At 45.2% G+C, this 21534-nt stretch overlaps 1 protein-coding gene across 11 annotated transcripts in view; it reads left to right on the top strand.

Moving 5' to 3' along the window:
- PHLDB2 (pleckstrin homology like domain family B member 2) overlaps window positions 1-21534 on the top strand; it is a 111180-nt gene that overhangs the window by 26495 nt on the left and 63151 nt on the right. For 5 of the 11 annotated variants that reach the window (XM_072884807.1, XM_072884860.1, XM_072884879.1 and 2 more), the window contains exon 4: window positions 20122-20296. The exons of 2 other annotated variants lie outside the window; for them this stretch is intronic. The gene's annotated coding sequence lies outside the window, so the exon portion shown is untranslated. Of the gene's footprint in view, window positions 1-14616; window positions 14729-15127; window positions 15937-20121; window positions 20297-21534 lie in introns of those variants that run through there. 4 more of the 11 variants (XM_072884812.1, XM_072884830.1, XM_072884839.1 and 1 more) reach the window with 4 other exon arrangements.

The raw sequence follows: 21534 nt of genomic DNA on the forward strand, positions 1-21534 counted from the left end.
CAGAGGTTTTTTACTCCAGACCTTCTCAGACGAACACAGCAGGAACTTGGACGTGGGTGTCCTATTGTCAAGAGCTCTCCAGAGTACGAAAACAGCTGCTACTCATTGCCAAAAATGCCAGCTTTGACTGAAAGGTAAAAATGCCTTCCCCCCCCCAGATATTCTGGCTACGCTGTGTCTTACCACATTGAGGCTAGCTGACAATACAGGTTAATTTTGAAATGTGTAGAGCTGTGTTTCACAAAGTTATGAATCTACGGTAAGGGAAAATCCTGCTCTTGCAGCAAAGAGAACAGCCCGTTGGCAGATTTAATTGGAAAAGGGAATTAGCTGGGAAGAGGAGAGTGATTTAAAGGGCAGGAGGAAGAGTGGAATAGGCCATCTTCCTGCGGTACTCAGATTCTACCTTTGTCAAAGAAAAGGGAGCTGCTGCATTTAAATACAGGGCTTCTTTACTCTAGGAAGATAGAAGAAGGTGGTCTGCAGCTCTGGAAGTTTTATGGGAAGAGATTTGTGTGTCTGAGAAAACTTGTTGTCAGTGGTTAGTGTCCTGTTGAGTAGTTCTGAGGGACATAAATGCAATGGCTTGCCTGGGTACTAAAAATGCACATCTTGTGGTGCTGGCAGTTGCATGAAGTCTTGCTGAAGGTAGTGGGTGTAACAACCACCCTTCATTTGAGTCAAATGCAAAGTGCAATTAAGCTTTATGGAATAGATAGCTGAAACAATAGGAGCCACCACCCCAAAAATGAGGGTACGTACAAAGCTGTTTAAGAATGTGTTGTGTAGGTGGAGGGTTTGATAACAGGCTGAGTTAACATGCAGGTGGATGAATGTTGTTTATGTGAAAGAGAAACCAGAAAGACATCGGAGCAGCACGCAGAGAAGGCATCAAGAAAGTCCCAGCAAAATAAATACTTGCTGCCTGACTGAATAAAAGGTGAGTTTTCAGAAGTCAGGCACCTGGAGCTCCAAGCAAGCAAGGTGTTACCTGCTCTGAAGTTCTCACTGATATGTGAGAACTTGTGTTTAAGGAGTTGCTCTGAAATCAGAAGGCTTTGTATCAGAAAAATGCAGTACCAGGCTCCAACATCTGTCCATCTGCCAGAGAGAAATGATGCAGAAATATTGACCAGCTCAGAACGTGGTAACACTCTGATGGATCTCCTCATTATTGCAGTGGCAAAGAAGCAGGTATCTCTGCTTCTAGCTGCAGTTAAGCAAGTGAATCTTTTATAGGGCATGCAACTTCAGATTTCAGTGTGGAAAATATAAATGAACATCAATGAAAAGGGAAAGGCCAGGTGAGAATAAAACACAAACCAGGCCCACCTGGCCTAAGTAGATTCTACTGGAGCTTTCCACATAGAAATAATTACTTGCTACAGAGTTGAATTTGGCAAAGTGAGACTTGCACTTGGGTTTGGAGGGTTTTTTTCTTCTCTTTATTGTACGGTCAGCTTGATCACAGTTAACCTTTACTCATCTTTCTGGTTACTACAGTCTCCTCCATGCTCTCTCCCTTGAATGAGCTTTATTTCATTATTCACCTATCTCATCGCTTAGAAGAAACCAGATTTTTTTCACAATGTTTGCTTTGTTGACAAGATTTAGCACGTGAATGGGTTGTCTGGCTGTGACAGGAAGGTTGTCCTTTATGTCTTTATTTGAAAAAGACTATTGACAGTCTATTTATAAGCATGACCTTAAGAGATTTCTTACTTTATGAGTTTGGGCTGCAACCGAGACAAAGTTCGAGACCATCTAAACAGTGCCTTCCACAGATAGTTCCTCTGGTTTTAAAGTATCTGCAGGCTCCACATAATTTCCCCTACAACTGAGTCTGACTTTTATTAAAGCACTGTCTGAATCTGACTTTCATTAGTCCCATGAATGATCACTAAGTTTAGATTCAGATTCTTCTTACACTTAGATTGCAGAAAATGCAAAGCGAATGGGCTTAAGGTAAAACTGAAGCAAGGCTGTACATAATTCTGCTGCATTCTTCTGAACCCCAGCTAGCTCTCTGGTGGATGCACTGGCCAGAGGACTGGCTTTTCTGAGCCTTCCTGAATGCATTACCCAGAGTTCAACCTCTAGACTTTTGTACACGAAAATCCTTTCATATGTAATAAAGAAGTTTTTAGTCAACTTTCAAAGTGAAAATACAATGAAGGCAATTATTTATTTCTCACAAAATAGTGAGCAGTGTGAGATACCACACACCGTACATGGAATAAGCCACCAGAGTCATCCTATCCAGTGCCTCACAAGCACAGGGGTAATAGCTGGTTAGACCCAAAAGGTCTACAAATCACCCATTCTGCATATACCACAAGCCACAAAACACTCCCCAATGCTCTATAACAGCTTTAAGATATATAGTACAACCCATTCAAAGCCACAGACTGTTGTTTGCCACAGTCAGGCTATTGGAATCACGGCGATCTAGTATCTCTTATAGCGTACCACAAGAGGATAGCAAAGAGGTCTAAGGCATTTTCAACATCCTAAGCACCAAACGCCCTGAAGATCTCTAAATGAAAACGCACTAAGCAATATATCCTACCACATTCTTTAGCCAGACTTTTGCACTCTGCTGGTATTACATTTACTCAATACAGCATGCGCACCTTGTACTTGAGCATGCATGCGCATAAACACATTCCCCGGTGATCTTCCAGAAATGACTTTTCTGTCTTTACAGCACAATTGTGTTATGTCTTCTGGCCTCTGCAGAGCCAGAGAAGAGAGGTGGCACCTCTGTCCTTCCCAAGCACTTCCAAAGCCTGTCAGCAAGCTGCCTGGGAGCTCAGCACCCTTGGCCATGATCCAGCCCAGAGGCTAAAGGTTTGCTGGTCTCTTTGGTCACTGGGGAAAGACAAAAGTTCTAACCTGTGTTTGAGGTGAAGCAAGTTTTGGGTCCCAACCATCTGAGCAGACACGTCTCCTGGGACTTTTGCTGCTCAGATGCAGAGCTTTTTTCCTCCCATGTCCTACTGGTGGCTTTCATTTCCGTGAATAATTAGGTGTGAATTGCCAGGAAGATTTCCCCCCTCATGAAAAACCACCTTCTGTAATTTCAGAAACATCTGCATATGTTTAATATCACCATATCTGGATGCTTCTGTCAGAGTCGCTGTGCCCTGCTCTCTGTACATGTGCTGAAGACATACAGAGTATTCTCCCTTGCTTTTCTCCCCCTCTCAGACCAAACCCTCAAATACAGTAATCAAAAAGATATGTGCTATGCAGGACCCTATAGAAAGTAGGTATGTTTTCAAAATGTTTGATGTTTGGTTTTAATTTTGAGATTTAGTCCAGTTTAGGTCCTGTTTTACCCAAAACAGTTGCATCCATCTTAATTTACTACATGGAAATAGCAGCTCTACTAGGGACGAGAAAGCTAGTTCTCTAAAATGAGTTCCAAATAAAATGGGTCAGGAAAAAAGTAATCTGAGGGCAGTACTATTCTGATACCACGTAGATGAGAGCTTTTCTTCACATGGAGGATAGACTTGGTCTATTGGCATCCAAAGAGATCAGCAGTGTGACATTTGTTTCTCACAGGAAAATCCTTTCCCTAGGGTGCAGACAGGAAATCCAAAATGAGAGGAGGTAAATACCAAAGGACCGCTGAGGAAAGGGGAGGAGAAAGAGCAGAAAGAACAGTGTTCGCTTGTTGTGTCAGCTAAGGAAAGACTCAGGAAAGAAAACTGCATGAGAAATAAGTGCTTATTTTGACATTATATGAAGTGCTCTGATTGCAGGATGAACCACTTCCGTGCTGTGAAGCCGTAGTGCAGATTGCTGTGCCGCCTGGTGAAGTCTTTATTTACTGTGTTCTCTGTTTCCTTAAAAAGCACTGAATTCCTTTGGGGAAAAAATGTCAAAATTCATCTTATCCAACTAATGCATGAGATAGACCCTTAAATTTGTTCGCAGCACCTGTTTTTCTGACTACTGACCACTGTGAACCAGCAGCTTCTGTGAATTCCTCGACTCTTTCATGTTAGAAATTTTGGTGCAAACTCAGTGATCCGGTAGTGGGCTCGGACTTACAGCAGCACACGCGTATTTAACTTGGGGACCTTTTGCTGACCGTACGTCGTCTAGGCTAACACAGCCCTCTCAAGCTGCTTCCCTCTAAGTACAGGATGCCACGTTACAGGCGTAACGAGGGGTGGGAGAGGCAGGAGCCGATCCACTGAGCCTTGTAATTGCTCCTTGAACCCACTGATGGGAGCTTCGTTTTGGACCGATGCTGTCGCATCAGCCTCCCCCAGAGCTCAGCGTGCAAACGCTGGGCAGCAACGGGTGGGTAACAAGAGCTAATTACTGAAGTAAAAGGACCAGAGTAAGGATGATTCACCTTGTACAGAAGGCCGTGCAAGGCTCTTCTGTGTGGTGCTATTGAGATGCTCCGTGACAGGGAGACTGTGAAATGGGGGCTCTGAAAAGGACATTCTTCCCATTGGATTTGCTGACTTGAGGTTTTTGTCAGCTGGATCTTTGGGCTTCTTGCCAGCCCAGAAAAAACTAACAAAGGCCGTTTCTTCAGTTGCATATGATCAGGGAAGAAGGAGAGGAGGAAGAAAAGAAATGAGGGACTGTAATATTTTTTAAAAGAGAAACATTTTTTCCAGAGAAGTAAAAATGCTTTATTTATATAGATACTCAGCCTCTGGTTACTGTGAGACCCAGCATAATCCTTAAATCTCTGCAAAGTGGCACGGATCACATTGCTTTAATGTCGTACAGATGCCATTTGGCACTACATGGAAAGTTAGGACAGTCTTGAAACTGAACCTACAATCCTACTGTGGTCAAAAATTAGAAAAGAAAAGATGCAACATTAAGACTGAGCTGGAATTGTTTGAAATTGATTTGTCCATCAAAGGCAAATTTATAATTTGATATATCAAGTTATCATTTAAAGGCTTATTTCCACTTACTCCACATTTTTTCACTCAGTTTCCTAGGTTCTTCGGAGTGTTCATGCTCTTAAGACAATGTTTATCAGGGTTGGGTGATTTCTGTGCCTTTAAATAAAGAAATAGGCAGGGTATACATATATCCCTCTTTTTCAAAGCTCCCATTTCAGTTTTTCAGTCATTTAAAAGCTGTCCGACTGAGCTCAGTCATTTCATGGTGCTCGTAGCCCCTGGCCACGGCATATTTGATGAAAGTTGAGCTGTTAGATAACCTTTCCCAAACAAATTCCAGTACAGCTACATTTTCACATTCTTTTCCTGAGTTGCGACCAGATACAAGTGGCACCATTTTAAGCACTGCCAAATTCTATCCAACTTCTCTTAAAAAAGAGAGAGGTGAAAACAACATTTTTAATAGTGAAGTATAAGTAACTGTTGCTGTTTTTTCTCTGTATAAGCTGTTATCAAGTCTTTGAAGTTTTGCCAGCTTGTTTCCATTACAAGGAAAACCTGATACCAGCTGGAATTTTTTGAGTACAGAGGGAGTGATGGCAATGGTCTTGTTGCCTTACAAACTATGCATAATGTCCTGTTTTATTACGAACACAGAATAAAGAAACTGGAAACAGGTTTCTTTTTAGACGTCTCTGCCTTTTCAGCAGTACTGCACCCCTAAGAAGCTCCATCTCTTTAAACTTATTTCTCATGCGATACCCCCAGCAACTTTTCTCATTCTCTCACTTGTTTTCAAGGCTTTTATTTTTCGTGTCTCTCCTGCCCATCAGTACTTCAAGCTATCAAATGTTCCAGCCCTGTGTTTATCTGCCCCGCAAGAAGCCCGCTGGCTCACATAGCGTAGCTTCTACTTCATGTTTTGGGTGTTAGCTGCTGGGGTTTTTCTGCCATCGCTACCCCCGAGAGTCTTTGAGTCTTCCAGTTTGCTTAATGCAAGCCTGGGACTGATGAAAATGGTTATTAACACTTTCAGTCTAACAGCTGGCTGCAGCTAGTGACATAAAAACCAGCTGCCATGTTCTGTTGATTGCAGGCATCAGTGGGCAGGTAAAGCTTTATAATCAAGATAATCTGCGGTAAGGAACTTTCCTAGTATACACAGCATGCACAAACAAGCTATAGCCCTGCTTTATCTACAAAACAGGGTTCAGTTTCAGCATGTGTACTGTATTAAGCTTTCTTTGCATCAATGTAAAAAAAATCTTCTGCAATATGTCGTGATTTGAGCCATATGGCGTGTGAGGAACAGGTGGAGCAAAGGCTGAGCAAAAAGCATGAAAGGAGGAAAAAAACATTTTTTAATAGTCAAGATAAAGGACTACACTTGTGGCCATCACCCTCCCAACAATTATTATCAGAAAAAATAGTCAAGCCCTTCCTAATAAAGAACTTATGCAGAGAATGGAGGCTGAATATAAGAAGTTATCCACCAGCACACTGCATGCTTGAGAGAGATGCTGCTAACAGTTCTTTGGTGTATGTTATATATACGGCCATGAACTGCTACAGGACTGTTGTCTCTGACTTGTATGTTGAGTGTTTGCAATCTGCTCTTTTTGCTATGATTTTTTCACCTCCACCGGGGAGTTTTATTTCAATGTCCCGATTGTGTGATTCTCAAACCCGCTAAGACTCTTTTCAAAGTGGTTGCTGGAGCACTTCCCAAGTAAATATTTGCTGAAGTGCTTATTAGCAAGCCGATTTCCTTGTATATTTTCTGTTTCCATGAACATTCTTATTAGAAATGTTAACAGAAATGAGAGGCAATTTGTAAAATGTGTTGATATTTCTAGCATAGTTGAATAGGATGGTTTAATCAGGGTACTTACAACTGCAAGCCTTCTTTTTATTTTGCCTTCTGCTTGACGTCTGTTTTCTTTTTATAACAAAAAAAAGTATGCAGTTGCATGTTCCTATGGCATGTAAAAGCCAAAGCAGCCATCCAGCTGTTAAAATTAGTGTTAGATCTGAATTTTCTATGGATTTCCCACTGCATGGCAGGAAATCAGCTTTCATTGCCGCTTCCCCCTCCTCCCCATCTAGCCTCCTATTAGATTAATACCAGAAGCATGAAGTAACGTTTAACAGAAAGTTGTTGCTTTTAGCTCTGGGAAAACTTGGCAGCCTCTCCAGAAATGAAGGGGGGAGGGGGAACCTGAAACCTCTGTTAACTAAAGAGGAGATCTGAGGCATAGAGAAACATTTTTCTCCTGTTAAACTTCTGAGGTTTAAAAAAGCACGCTAATGACAAACTGTTCCTAAGTCTAATGAGGATCCGCTGTCAGCCCTTTCCTCTCTTTATGCATTAATCGCCTGGCTCCTACGGGCTACTTTTGTGTCCCATTTCATATTGCTGCCTAATTTATGTCCTGTCAGCAAAGTGTATCACTAAAATAGTGCATTTCTCTTCTTGGTTAGAATGGGTTTCTAGTATACAGGATGGTCCGGGGAGCTTGCAACCAAAATGAAGGTTGTTGCTCACGAACGCTGGGATGCCTCCCCAACTGTTTTAAGGATTCAGTAGTACAAAGAGGAAGGAAAAAAGAATGCAATGTGCAAACAAGGCATTATGAAAAAGCAGCGAGACCACCCCCAGCTGCCTATCTCAGATTTCACAGTGGTCTTTAAACTACAGTACAAAATTATAATTTATTAAAACAATGTGTTAAAGATTGTCATATGTTAATTTCCTGTGATACTCCGGGATCAGCAAGCATATTTTATTGCTTCCTGTGGGCCTAATCCTACATCAGTCAGTGGGAAGTTCATTGGAAGCACGTGGTGCCGTGGCCGCAGCAGTGCAAGCCCAGACTGAAGAGCTTGTCTAGAGCTTCTTCGCAAACAGGCTACCCAGGCTGCTGGGAGCAGCGCTGCAGGATGGAGACGGATGCTCTCAGGTGAGCAATGGAGACAAGAGTACGTGCATAAATCGGCAGGCTTTACATGGTCCAGCTCCTGTAAAACAGTGTTTCCAAAGTTTTCATACTCCCCGAATAGCTGAGTTGGTTTGCTTTTCAGTTTACCTTCATGCCATCAGCTGAGGTGTTGCCCCGTAAAGCTCCAGCTTCTGGTTAAAATGCAGGGGCTCTAGCCACCGCAGGCTGGGCAGGTGGAGAGATGCGGAGCTTTGAATCCGAAGTACCCACGTGCTTTACTTTCTTTAGAGTAAGCTGACGGCACCAACAGCTCTTCCAGCAGTTTGTGGCCTCCCGGCAGGTGTGGAGGGCAAGGTCATCCAGAGCCTTCCCATGGTTTCAGCCCCTGCCCTGCCTGCCGGAGGCCCCTCCTGTTACAGGCATGCCAACAGACCCCATGACAGAGGTGGCAGATCCAACAGCGGGCACAAGGAAACAGCATTACCGGTAGGATGGTCCCCCGTTATTCCCCAGGGTAACCCAAAATGGGCCTGACATAAGGAGGAAAGGGAAGAACAGGATATGGATTAATCTGGCACTGGACATATGCGAGGTTTATGTGCCATACCGTGCCTTGCATGCCAGCAAGCTGCCTGATACAGAAGCTGTCCTGGCCTCAGGAGCCAGATTCGTACAGTACCTATCAGTTAAAAACCTGCAGGGAGATGCTGGTCCATCTCCCCCCTTCCCTTGCACAGTCTGACAGGACCTGAACGTATTTGATTCTGCGACCCTCTCCCCCACCCTGCTATATTTTTTAGATTTTGTTGAAGGGGGTGCAAGTGCAGTGGGAAGGTTAGATGGTGGGTTGTACCTTGAATACTATTTTGGTTTAGATTGATTTTGCATTGGGCATTAGTGCATCTTCAGGTTGTTTATCTTTGGGGTTTGTATATTTTGTCTAAGCACGAAAGGCAGTTTTGAGTAAGGGCTACATAGGGAGAAAACTGTTATAATTTATATTTTTCAGTTGCTTTTCATCCCACTCCTATTTGGAGAAAAACCCCAGAAAGCTGAGGCAAAAATATATCTCTGCATCTTATTCTGTCTCTATTAGTGCAGGAAAGTAGTAGCGATACTGTGTCATCCTTTGTGCTGCTAATGGGACTTAATTCCACATTTGGGGGCCATCTGCTGAGAAAAAAACCTCTACAACCCTTCTCAATGCACATATAAAAACTTGTCAGCAAACGCAGCTTCATGAATCAGTTGTGAGGATATATTTTATCTAAACTATGTTAGGTGGAGCTTTTTCCTTTATGAAAGCCACTACATCAAGTCCAGCCCAAATGACTCCGAACATGATGAAGTAAGTTTTGGCGACCATCTTTCCTTTTGGTAGAAATGTGTTGTTTTACCTTTTTTGACTCTGTACGAATTAATTGAGTTTCACCTGAAGGGGCAGAATATTTTTTTGCAGGAGGAAGAAACCAAATGAGTATTTATTTCAACACAGAGATCTATCTTTACACAGGTTAACTGTGAAATTAAAGTAGTATCTTGGGTTCTTGCATTTAAAGCCTTGGTCCTGCTGAGATTTCTTGTATAACCTTGGACAAGCGGCTTAAACACTTTTAGATGTCTTCTAATTTCCTACTAAAGAAGGTACTGTCTCACTGACATGACCCACCACATTGTAGACATATAAAAGACTTCTGCATGCAGATTTGATAGAGACCAAAGGAGAACAGAAAAGTTCCCTGGCTTGGCTCCAGAGGCAAATCATAAGGCCCTAAACTAAGTGCATATCGGAACTTATGAATCAGCTTATTGCTTGCTGGGAAAAAGATAAGTCTAGAAGGGGCAACTGTAGGATGAAGATACCCTTGTATCCAACCACTGTGTACAAAATGAGTTGCTGCCCTAATCTGTGGCTGTAATTGTAAACCAGCGTAGCTACGGCATTTGCACCATGTCTTCTGCCAACCATTTGCCTACTGACTTAACATCTATGAGGTGCATGGACCAAGGTTTTGCCTGTAGACCTGCTGCTTGGAGTTTTCAACATGTTTGCTCACAGATCATACATCAAAAAGGTACTTGTGTACAGAAAAACTTCAGTAGCACTGTAGTGAGATTAGCTGCAGTATCAGAGTTGGCTAATTAAGCCCTAAGCCACTCCCATTCACAGAAGCATGCTGATTCTAGCAAAGGGAAGCAATTAATCATCTGCAAAGACAGATAGCCATACACAAGCCAATAGGGTAGTGCTCTTGTGATTTGAAGCAGAGCAATGTCTGGCCTGTGTTAGCAAAAATCCTTTTGATTACTAAAATGTTCTATTTAAAGAAGAAATAGCATGATCTTTTATTGCACTAAATGGTCTAGTTGCTTTAATAAAAATGGTTACCTTTCCAACAAATCTTGTCTTGTTTATATCTTTAGGCCATTATGGCTACAACATTGCTGCTACTTAAATGAGTCATTATGAGTTGTGCAGTTTATTAATAGAGCCATTTTTAAGGTAGCTAGTTATTATTAACAGAAAACTAACCGCCTAAATCAGTTGAGTCCTCACTTTAATGATAGTTCTGCAATGCAGCCGTACTCTGAGCTAAGCAGTCAGCGTCAAAGGAAGAGCAGACCTCACAACTGCACTGCAAATCCAGGCAAAGCCTCACAGAAGTGCAACAGAACGCACAGTACCAGACCCATCTCTTAAGCTCTGAGTTCAGCTGCAAAAGCAGCCAGCACTTGATGATTCAGAGGAATGCAAAATGTAACCGCTTTCTTGCCTTGCAATTAAAACCCAGTTAATTGTGTACAACTGTGCAAAGGAAGAGAGTGAGGAAATTCCTTTCTTGACCCTTCCAGCAATTGACTTGTGCCCTGGAGCATGAGATTTGATTACTCATGTAACTTTTTCCCCAGGCAGTTTCTTCTTGATAGCTCTTGTGTGACAGTTTAAGAAAGTTTCAGGCCAAGTCACAAGAACACTCCACTGGTTGAACCTCAGTTTACATCATTTTATTATTGTTTGATATACCTCTGTACTTGTGTGCTGCATTAATAGATTTTTCGATTTTAACTTGGATGACCAGTGTAACTATTGGGTGTGGTTTTTTTCATGGGAATGGTACTGATTAATGCAGTCATGCTCCAGGTTGCCTTTTTATTTTGCAGAGATTCCCAACGAGCCTTAAAAACCAAGTTTCTTTCAGTACCTAGAATCCAGACTCAAAATGTCTTTGATGAAGTCACAACAGAAGAATCACTGCTCACTTTGAAGTTTCACCAGAAGTTCTGGTTGTGACCATTGTTATTATTTTTGAGCTATAAATAATTGTGTAGTTTTATTCTGCAATAGCAAGCAATAGCTGGGTTTCTTCACCGAGGCAGTGGTTCAAAATGTTCTGGGTACATGCTGCAAAGCATTGAATCCTTACAAGCTCATTTGTTGCCGCATGTTTGTTCAAAAACAGTGCAATTTAATAATCCATTGGTGTATTGGTGATGCCCGTTCAAGAAACAGGCTTGGTCTCAAGCACAGCTGCTCAGATCTATGTTGTTCCTCTTCTCATCAACCACTCCACTACTTGTTGGACCTTTTTCAGAACGGGGAGAGGTGCAGGGATGGAAGAGGTTTCACCTGGACCATTTTCTTGATCTGGTGTTCACAAATAACTGCGTCAGTCCACCAAACCAGGTCACAAACTATAGATTGGGAATCCAAATGAATAGTTAAGGCAGGAAAAGGAAGAAACTAGACCAGTTTTGCCACCAAAAAAAAGACTGGGTGTAACTAGAACCAGTCATCAATGGACAGCTTTATCTCAACTGACTTTGTCAGGCTGGGTATTGTCTCTCTTCCTGCAGGCAGCATAAAGCCTGAACCAACTCCCCGCTGTGGGCTCTGTCTCATTTGACAGAAATGCAGTTATGTCTGCACCTGATGTGGATAAAATCTGTAAAAGTGAGAGACCAGGCAATGTAGAGGTTGTGGTTGCAGGTGCCTGCTCAGAGGTGACTTCAGTTCTGAAGGGGCTGAAGAGATATCTCCTTCCCTGTTGGCACTGAAGTATTTTTTTACCATTTTCAATGCTCCTGATTAAAGCATACTTTTTGCAAACATTCCAACATTTGATTTCTACTTATATGAATTACCATGGAAACTAAACTTTTGTTGGGCATGCTTGCATACTCAGGGGTGGAGAATTTTAAAAGCCGCTATGATATGCAATACAGTTGATGTAGCCATGCAACTGCCATGAAAACAGTTAAAGCTAGGTGGACTGTTGAACCCACCTACAACTTGTAGCTCTCGTGCAAGTTTCCATACCTTTTTTCCTGACTTTCTTTAATAGTAGTGTTGCTTTTGTTCCAAAAAGAGTTTTCAGCTCTTTGGCTTTTGTAGTTTCACTTGTTTGCTAATTTTTAAATATTTCCTACTCATAAAATGTCCAAGAGAGCATTTTTTTGTTTGTTTTTAAATTGCCAGACTCTTGTCTGTTAGACATTCCAACTTATCAAGTTATTTTAGGGCCTCAGCTATGGCTGGTTTTGAGTACCTCTTGTTATTTTAGAAATAAGCTTTATTCCTTATTTTTCTCTCCTTTGCTGCCAAGAAACAGATGGCACTGACTCGGATAAAATTTTCCCAGCATACAGGTATGAGGGGAAACACATGAGGGAAAACACATGTTCTACCTGACCCAGCTTTGCTGCCACCTCACCTACTGTGTAGGAGCCAAATAAAGGAACATTTCAGCCAGCATACCGAAAGTCCTTCAGAGCAACAGTTTAACCACAAGGGCAAAGTTACTCCTTTCCGTACTATTAGGCATCATTTTCCCTAGGGAGATTTTTGCAGACTATTACTTACAGTTTTCCCACTTGAAAGGAAAAGGAAGATCACATGAGATGAAGGGAAGGCTGGCTGCTTTTGGGTCTGGCTGTGGCAGGGTTAAAAGTCATTCTCGCCTCTTCCAGCTGTGAGCACGTCCTGAACTCTGCATTCGTTACACATATATGCCTGCATTTTTTTAACTGCGTGTACTCCTTTTTGCTTGTTCAGTGGACAAAACAGAAGGGCCAGGTTCAACACTAGTAGTAAATGAAGCACTCGGACGTTTGTGGAGGCATCACAGAAGAAGAGCTCATCTAGGTTCTGGCCTATTAATTAGTCTCAAAAGATTGTCTTTTTATACGTAAACTACAGTAGACACCAGGACAGCCAAGGCCATTTCTTTTTTTTTTTTTTTTTTTTTTTTAATATTCTCTGGTACTGTGGGTGTTACTATAGAGATTCCAGATTTTAATGAGTTATTACAAAGTTTATATTGTGGTAAAGTAGCGGTTTTAGCCAAGTAAAATATCCCCTGGAATACGCAAGGTAGGAACTGAATCACAACGAACCCCATTTCCCCACGGCGGATGGGAACAGTCAGCGATCGCGGTAGCGGTTTACATCTGCCGAGTGCCGTGTGAGCTTCGACTCATCCCACAGGACCCCTGCGCAGCAGGTACGTGCTGCGATCCCCAAATTTCCTCTTTGGGAAACAAACAGGGAAGGGCACAGTGAGGAGGCCACACAGCACGGAACAAGATGGCTATGCAGGATACTCTGGCTCGCTGCCCTGAGCACAGCCCTCCAGGCTGGCTCGCATCTCTCATCGCTGGAGTTTTCCTCATCAAGCTGACGCTGTATGTGTGCTCAGGAAGAGAAGGTTCGTTATACCCCCTGGGCTCCCAGCACCCACTGATCCCAGGGGTGGGACGACACCTCCCCGGAGGCTCTTCACCCTTTTTGTTTTTCTCGGTAACAGCTGCAACCCAGCGGTTAGCCTCGCTGCCTCTGGCACTGAGCAGCCTCCTGAGCAGGGACCTCCGAAGGGGTCTGGATCGGCACGCCCAGCCACTTGCCAAACACGGGACAGGCGAGGCGCGGTGCTTGGGCAAACACGCTTCGCCGAGCCGGTGTTGGTTTGTACGCTTGCTTTGGTTTGAAAGCCCCGCCAGCGAGGCCCGGCGAGGCTCACTGGCCTGCTCCCCGCTTTGGGACAGCAAAATGTTGGTGGTGGCAGCTGCCACCTGCGTGCAGCCTTCGCTGATGCCACCTGCGTGCAGCCTTCGCTGATGCATGGGGTCCGGACAGGGGTCCTTCGGGGGCCCTGTGTGTGTATACACATATATAAATGTATACACACATACAGGCACACGTGTATTTTTTCCAGGTAAGACTACATTGCAGGCAGGCTTCTGGCAGGCGGCAGCAGGGTGTGACCCCCGGGCCGGCGTGAGCGGCACCAGGGCACGGAGGCAACCCGGCTCCCCTCCGGAGCTGGGAGGGCGGAGGGCAGCCCCCTCTCCACCACGGCTCCCCCGGGGAGGAGGAGGAGGAAGCAGGGAGGGCGCAGGTAAACGCACCCCCAGCCCCAGGCAAGGAAAACCGGGCCCGCGCCCTCCCAGAGCCGCCCTGTTTGCTCAGCTAATCTCGCGGGCAGGAAATTGCCTGGCGATTCACATTTATGGATCGTGAAGCGCCCGCGGCGGCTCCTCCGCCGGCTGTCGCCCCGCGGCGGCCCCGGCAAGACCCCGCCACCCCGTCAGCCGAGCCCCCCCCCCGCGCTATGGGTATCCCTGTGCGTGTTTCCCCCTTTCGGCCCGTCCACCTTCCGCCCCCCGCCCCCATTCCGCCTCCCCTTCGGCCGCCCCGCTCCCGCGACCCCGGCCTGAGGGGAGCGAACCATTCCGCCCGCGGGGGTGCCCCACGCCCCACTCCCGCCGGGGGGCGGGCGCGCCCCTGCGCGGGGCGGCGCTGGCTGCCGTGCGGGGGGCGGCTCCCGGCGGCGGGGGGCGGCGGCGCTCGCAGCGGCGGCCGGGCGGGCAGCGGGATGCGCGGGGCAGCGGCGGCAGGAGGCGGCGGTGAGTGCGGGGCCGGGGGAGCGCCGTCCGGCGGCGGGGGGGCGGGGGATAGCGCTCCCGGGCGGCGGCGGCGGCTCCGGAGCCCGAGCCCTGCGGGGCTGCCCGCGGGGATGGGGAGAGGGTCCCCCCCGGGCACGCAGAGCCCGAGCTGCCGCCGGCTCAGCTGCTCACAGCTGTCCCCGCGTTTTGGCTACTTTTAGGGGAGTTTGTGCCCAACCCTTCCGCCCCCTCCCGTTTCTGACGGGTGGGGGCGGCGGGGTCCCCCCCTCGCCGCCCGGCTCGGCGGAGACCTTGCAGCTCAAAGGGACGGGGCTCCCCCCGTGTCCCTTTCGGCGCCAGTCGCCTCTCCCTCTTTGTCCGGGTGTTTCCCCCGGTGCTGGCGGGCGCTGCCGCGTCCCCGCCGGCGAACAAAGCCTCTGCCCCGGGCGGGGGCGTCCGTCCCCGCGCGTCCGTGGGCGGAGGGGGCAAGGGAGGAACGGCGGGGCTGGGCTTGGTTTGGTTTTCCATCGTCAGTAAATCTACCTGGTGGAGGGAAGGACAGGACTCTTTGTCCGCGCTTCTTTGTTAGGCTGGTGGCTTTTGAAGCCTCCTGCGGCTGTGCGAAGGCTGCTGTGCCCAGCGGAGATGGGTTTCTCCCAGGGCTGAGCTGGTGATGGATGCCGTCTCGGCATCGCTGGAGTTTAGCAGCAGGAATCTGGCATTACGTCTGACTGGCCTGCGGGAATCAAGGCGTTTGGGCTCGGTCTCCCCTGACAGATTGAGAGCTCCGAAGTCGCCCCTCCTGTAGCCCGGTCAGCAGCCGGGGCCGGCGTGTGCTGCCGCGACGGCCGGGGCCGCACGCTGGGCGGTGAATTGCGCTTGGAGATGAGAGCCGTGTCCGAAAGCTCCCCGCTGCCGACAGCGAAAGGAGGGACGGGCTGGATACTAACAGAGCCCGCTCCGTCTGCTCCTGCCCCAGCGCCGCCTGAGGAATTTCCCGGTGTGCAGAAGTGTAAATAGACGGGCGGTGCTTACGTAAAGGCTCCAGAGACGGGCTTTCTGCGCCTGCCACCTTAAACACGTGGCTCTCGTCACCGGGTCCTTTTCCCCCAAGCGCTCGTCTTGTCAAGGTGTCACCTTGTCCGCGTGCCTTGGCTCTGCACGTGCCCGAATCCTCCGTGTCCGCATCTCCAGGGCAGCTGGGTGGACACGTTGCCAGTCAGAACGAGGTGAATATTTCATCTTTGTGCCGCGCTTTCCCTCTCTTTTGGGGGAAGAGGGAGACGAGAGAGGCAGGTTTGCAAGTTCTTGCATTTGGTGAACTCGTCAATTTTTCCTCTCTCTATTTTCTCATAGATAAGGTCCCCAAAGATAAGGTGTTAACATGGGAAAGCAAGAGAGATGGGTGGAGGTAAGGCATGGTAGTGCCACATGGAATCGCAAAGGGCGAGGATGGGCTTGCTTTCCCACAGCAGAAGGAAGCGACGTAGGAGAGAAAGGAGATGAAGTAACCAGAAGATGGAGGAGTGCCTACCTTTGCTGTCGAGGGGAGGGATAGCCTGAACCAAGAGGGTAACAGAGAAAGAGATACTTTTAGGGCAGTCAAGTAGTAACACCATGTCATTTCCAGAGCCAATAGTCGCATTTTTGTTCATTTCACACAGTTCCTGTTCCACACCAGAAACGTATTTCCCTTCCATTTTGACAAATGCTAAATTGACTCTTTTGTGTGTCCATGTTTTTACTGAGGGAATGGAAATCTTTGGCAGCAACCAGGACAGGAGGAGTCGTCATTTTTTCCATTTTTTCCATATCAGTTACTGTCTATGCTTATCAGATACAATTAGCAACCAGCTCCTTGAAAGTATGCAAAGACACCAGATGACCATTGTTGGGAAGGAACAAAGTCCATCGTGAAAAATTTGGAGTATTTTGTTGTTAGATAGGAAGCAGGGGATGGGTGAGGTAAAGATTGCAGGTCCACCTTGAGGCTGGAGTTGGATCAGAAGGACTAAAGGGGTTTGGATGGGAAGATCTTGTCTGTCTTTTCCACTTGAAGATCCAGAGAGAAGCTGAAATAATGAAAGTGGGGGGGGGGAAGTGCTGGTGATTGTTTATGAAGGAATTAATGCTGTGTTCACTGCACGTGGAGTGTATTCTCTCCATTTTCATTTGTTAAAACAAACAGTTAATTCTGATGTGTAGTAAGCGTCAGTATAGCAAACAGTGCTTCCCATCGAATTAACTAAACAGCTATAAGATGATGCCCTGTTTTGGTGTTCAGAGCAGATGCTGTTCATTTAGGTTTTGTTTTTGACTGGTGGGGCACATCCAAGATGCCACGGAAATCCAAGGGGAGTTTTCCCCTGTAGAAGGTCCTCCAGAGATTGCAGTATATGTGTGAACTCCATCAATGTGACCAGGCTTGTTTTTTCTTACTCAAATCTCATGCAGGTGGGATCAGTTTTTAAGTGTGCCATTTTATTTAACTTCCTTAATTATATTAAATGGTGTAACCGCAGGTATAGTACCTGTATTCCTCGCTTGAGGGAACGCAGTCCTGGGACTTGCTGATAAATGCTGCCCTGTATTTGTGCAGGCAGGCCCATGGCTTGGTAGCACAACAGCCACGGCGGATGCCACTTGAGCTGTCGCTGTCATGATGTGGTTTGCCAAGCAAGCGTGATGAGGAGCATTTAGTCTGGGGGCATGCTCGCTGCCCTGAGAGTGCTGGAAAATGAAGAAGCGTTAAAGAGCTAGAGGGGACATTTGGAAATATGGGGCAAGCATCTCGGGAAGGAGACAAATTGAGGAGAAATGGACAAATGAAACAAGAGAGACAGAAACTGTCAGAGTAAGTGGGCACTGGAGGGAACTGATTAACGAAAGGAAGTGACAGGCACAAAGTGGCAGTGAAAGAAATCAGCACAGAGGAAAGCAGATTGTGGGCAAAGGTTGCCTGAGAGAGTGGGAAAATGCAGTAGGCAGGAAAAAAATGGTCAGGACATCCAAGAAGGCCCTCCACAAAAAAAAGAAGAAGGGAGTAGATGATTTTTGAAGCTGTTCTGAGTAGTTTTTCTAGCTGCTTAGATTTTCTGGCACGCACTTACCTGCTGTGTATGGCAAGCTCTCATTGAATTTGTTAGGGGTATCCTAGAGGCAAGTTTATCATGTCAGGTAGGATGGGAAAGGAGAAACTTTTCTTTAGGGTCTTTCTGTTCTTGTACAGTGAGAATTTCTGCTCCTGTATAGTGTGAATTTGGATTCATAATTGTTTTTCACCCAGTCCGCTTCCTGAAATTTTAGATGAAGAAAGTCTGTATTTCCTGGGCTTCAGGAGTGAGAATTATATTGGTCTAGAATATTTATGTACATTTATTACTACACCAGCTGTGTTGTTTGTTTTGGGTTTTGTTAGTCTGCACAATGAGACATAAGCAATCACAGTCCACCAGCAGAGCTTTCTATTTGCCATGTCTGTGTGAATTTTTTAAGTCTCGGTTTGCAAATCTTTTGAGCATGCTCAAATTTTCAATAGGAAAGGAGTTAATGAAATAGTGTCAGAATAATACCAGGGAGCTTGTTACTGGCGTGAGATGAATCGGGCATTGGGTCAGATAACTGACTCTTAAGCTTACCTACCAGAAAGGTAACGAGATAGAAAAGAGGAGTATGACTTCAGGTTGGCTTGTCCTCTGCCAGCCTGTTGTTCTGCATTAAGAAAGGAGTTCATTGTTTTAACAGCAATCTCTTGTAATACGTTTCTACCTGTCAGTGGCTTTTGTTTGGGCAGAAAAGACTTAACTCTCCTTCTCACCTCAACTTAAATCGGTGAGCTAGTCCAGATGAAGCAGGGGTTTGTGTGACTGCAAAATAAGGAGGAGGCAGTGATGTCTACTAAAATAATGCGGTTTGAGTAGGTGGTCTAATTTCTTGTCCTACCAAATGCATAGGAATGAGATTAGATTCATTGAAATGTGTACTTTAACAGTTTCAGTTTCAGGTAAGAGTAGTTATTATGGCACAAAAGTTATAAAGCCTTGACATTTTCACTGTAATTTTTATTTGGACACACTCAGCAGTTGGTGTCTCCTATGTCAATGGTTTAAATCTCAATTTGTAGTCACCAAACTATAGTATTTATATGGTAATGAATGTTTTCATTTTTGATGTGCATTTAAAATTCTCAGTTGTCATGACCTGATTAAAATGATTACGTGGTTTCCGTCTACTGGAAAGAGCAATTGATTTGACAATGCCTACACATCAATTCTTATCAAGTAGGAGAGAATCATGCTTATACAGTAGGACAGAATAATTTCGTATTTGGGTGCAATTTTCGGAGTAGTTGGGGTAGTTATCCCAGTAAAATAGATGTGGTTTATGAGGGGAATAAAGTTACTTAGGGTGTTTTCTGTTGTTGTTGCATTGCCCTTTTTCTGCTCCTTCTCCAATATCCAACACAATAATTTCTCAGAGGAAGAGATAAGCTGTAAGAGCGACTTCCTCTGCCGCTCCCTTTTCCCCATCGGAAACCTGCAGGATTACGAGGGAGTGACTTAGTCAAATCTGATTCACAGATATTTGATTTTTAATTTATTTAGTGTTGGTGAAGGTGCCAAGCTGTGAGCTTTGGGAACTAAAACACGCTATGGCTGTAACCAGACCTTGTGCTCACTTGCACCGCAGGGACCAATGTATTGCAGGACCTATATCGTGAAAAGCCAGGGACCGAGCAGATTTCAGGGCTATGCTGGCAGGAAATTAGCTGTAGTTTAGGGTCTAGTATATTGTGTTGCGGGGGAGGAGGAGGAGGAAATGAAGAAGGACGTTTAAGGCGACCTTTGGATAACAGCCTTGCCGAGTTGCTTAGTTTTTGGCAGAGGTGGCTGTGCTCTCTCTTAAGGACGCGTCCATTCGCTAGTTTATGGGTACAGAATCTCCACCAAATTATGCAGGTGCCTTTCTGTGAATATACTGTTTTACTTTGACAGCAGGTTTTAAGGGGTTGGGGAAAGCTAGACTTACACTTAAGTGTTTTTGGAGGTAAACTGTACATCCCGGTGAGTTTTACTTTCCCATCAGTTTGAGCCTATCAAGACTATTGTTTGTAAATAAGCAAAGTAAGTCAGGGGGGAAAAAAACAGCTTGATTTAATCAGGAGCAAGTACATTGTCCTCAGATGATGCAGGAAAAAGGTAAATCAACTTGGTAATGGAGCAGTCCATTTATGCACGGAGGTGTGCTATACTGTGGGAAAGTTAAATCTCCAGGCACCAAAGCTACCAGCACTCATTCACCACATTTTCTTCAGGGTGTAAAAATTTAAGAGGCTTTCTTGCTTCCAAAGCAGTGTTTGTTTTATTGGGATGGTTGAAACAGATCCTAATCATTTGAAAACCTTCTTGTTTCAGAACAAATCAAACTCTAATGATGTTGTGCAGACGGTGGCAATGACGGGTTTTTGTCCTCACCCTCCATCGCTTGGGGTTTCATCTGTTTTCCATGGGTGGCTGTACACTGCTGTAGGAGTTTCTGAAGAGAAGTGTCAGAGACAGGAGAGAGGACAGGAGCTGACGGGAACCACTGGTAATGTTTTGTGAGAAACTGAAAATGAAGAAACAATGAAGAGCAGAAAAGCCTTAAAGAGATGGCCAAATTTGAGAGCTTTGTTTAAAATTGACTGTTTATTTTCAGTCAGAGGAGCACTTTAGCAATGCCTGAGGCATTGCAACCCACTCGGTTGGTAATGTAAGAGCAAAGTGGGTGCCACAGCAGACTCTGCTAAAAGGAGGTGGGTATCAGCCCAGGCAGAGAAGTAAAGGAAAGGAGGATAAACTATGTTCTGAGAAAACATCGCCCTAAATCTATGGACTAAATGCTGGGTAGAGCTGTACCTGGGGCTTGGTTGAGCTGCAGCTCTAGGCTCCTACGCCAAGGGAAAGGAGTTTTTACTGTAAAGCCACCCTGTGTTATAATATCTTAAAACTGGAATCCTTTGTTTGACTCGCCGCCTGTTTGAGTCATGAATCACTGTTTCTTCTGGTCGTTAGTGAAACAAAACTTAAATTTGGCCTGGGCACTGTAGAGATGAAACATGATTGGTAATGCTGGATACATTCACTGCAGATGACTTTATAAATCCCAGATGAAATCATTTTGCTTCGTTCCAGCCAAGGCAGAATGTGGCATGTGCTCTGTAACGAGAGTCAGCCTCGCTGGTTGTTGCATGAGGCCCTGCATAACCCTCATCTGAAATAATATGATTTCATGAGAACTGTGGATTTGAGCTGTTCATTAGCTTAGCTCATTAATTCATTAATTGCTTCTTGTTTATGCTCACAGTGGAGAGTTTTAGAAAGTTCTTCTCCCCCCAAAATCCGGTTATTGCTAGGTGACAACTTCTCTGATCTCTCATCCTCTGAGAGAGATGTGTAATGAGTTCTCAAACTTGAACTGAAACGATATAAATATTTAACCTTAAAAAAGACATTTTTCCTTTCGGCTATTAGCAAACCCCGGTATTCACCAAACTGAATTGAAGATTGAATTTTCAATTACATAGAAACCCTTCCCTCTCTGTTCTCTCCTTAATGTTTGTCACATTGATTAAGTGGTAGCCATCATCTTATGAGCTAGAAAGGATGGGGTTTTTGGTGATCTTACCAATGACTTTAACCATAAAGCAGCAATGTTAGAGACACAGGAAAGCCAATTATACCTTTTCCTTTCTTTTAAAGCAACCCTTTCTTCTGTCTTTTAATTCCAAGTTGTCCTTATTTTAGTTTTCTGTACGATGATGTAATTATACTTTTGTTACAGAACAG

Source organism: Ciconia boyciana, chromosome 1 (genome assembly GCF_034638445.1).
Source record: "Ciconia boyciana chromosome 1, ASM3463844v1, whole genome shotgun sequence".
In the NCBI taxonomy this organism is placed as follows: domain Eukaryota; kingdom Metazoa; phylum Chordata; class Aves; order Ciconiiformes; family Ciconiidae; genus Ciconia; species Ciconia boyciana.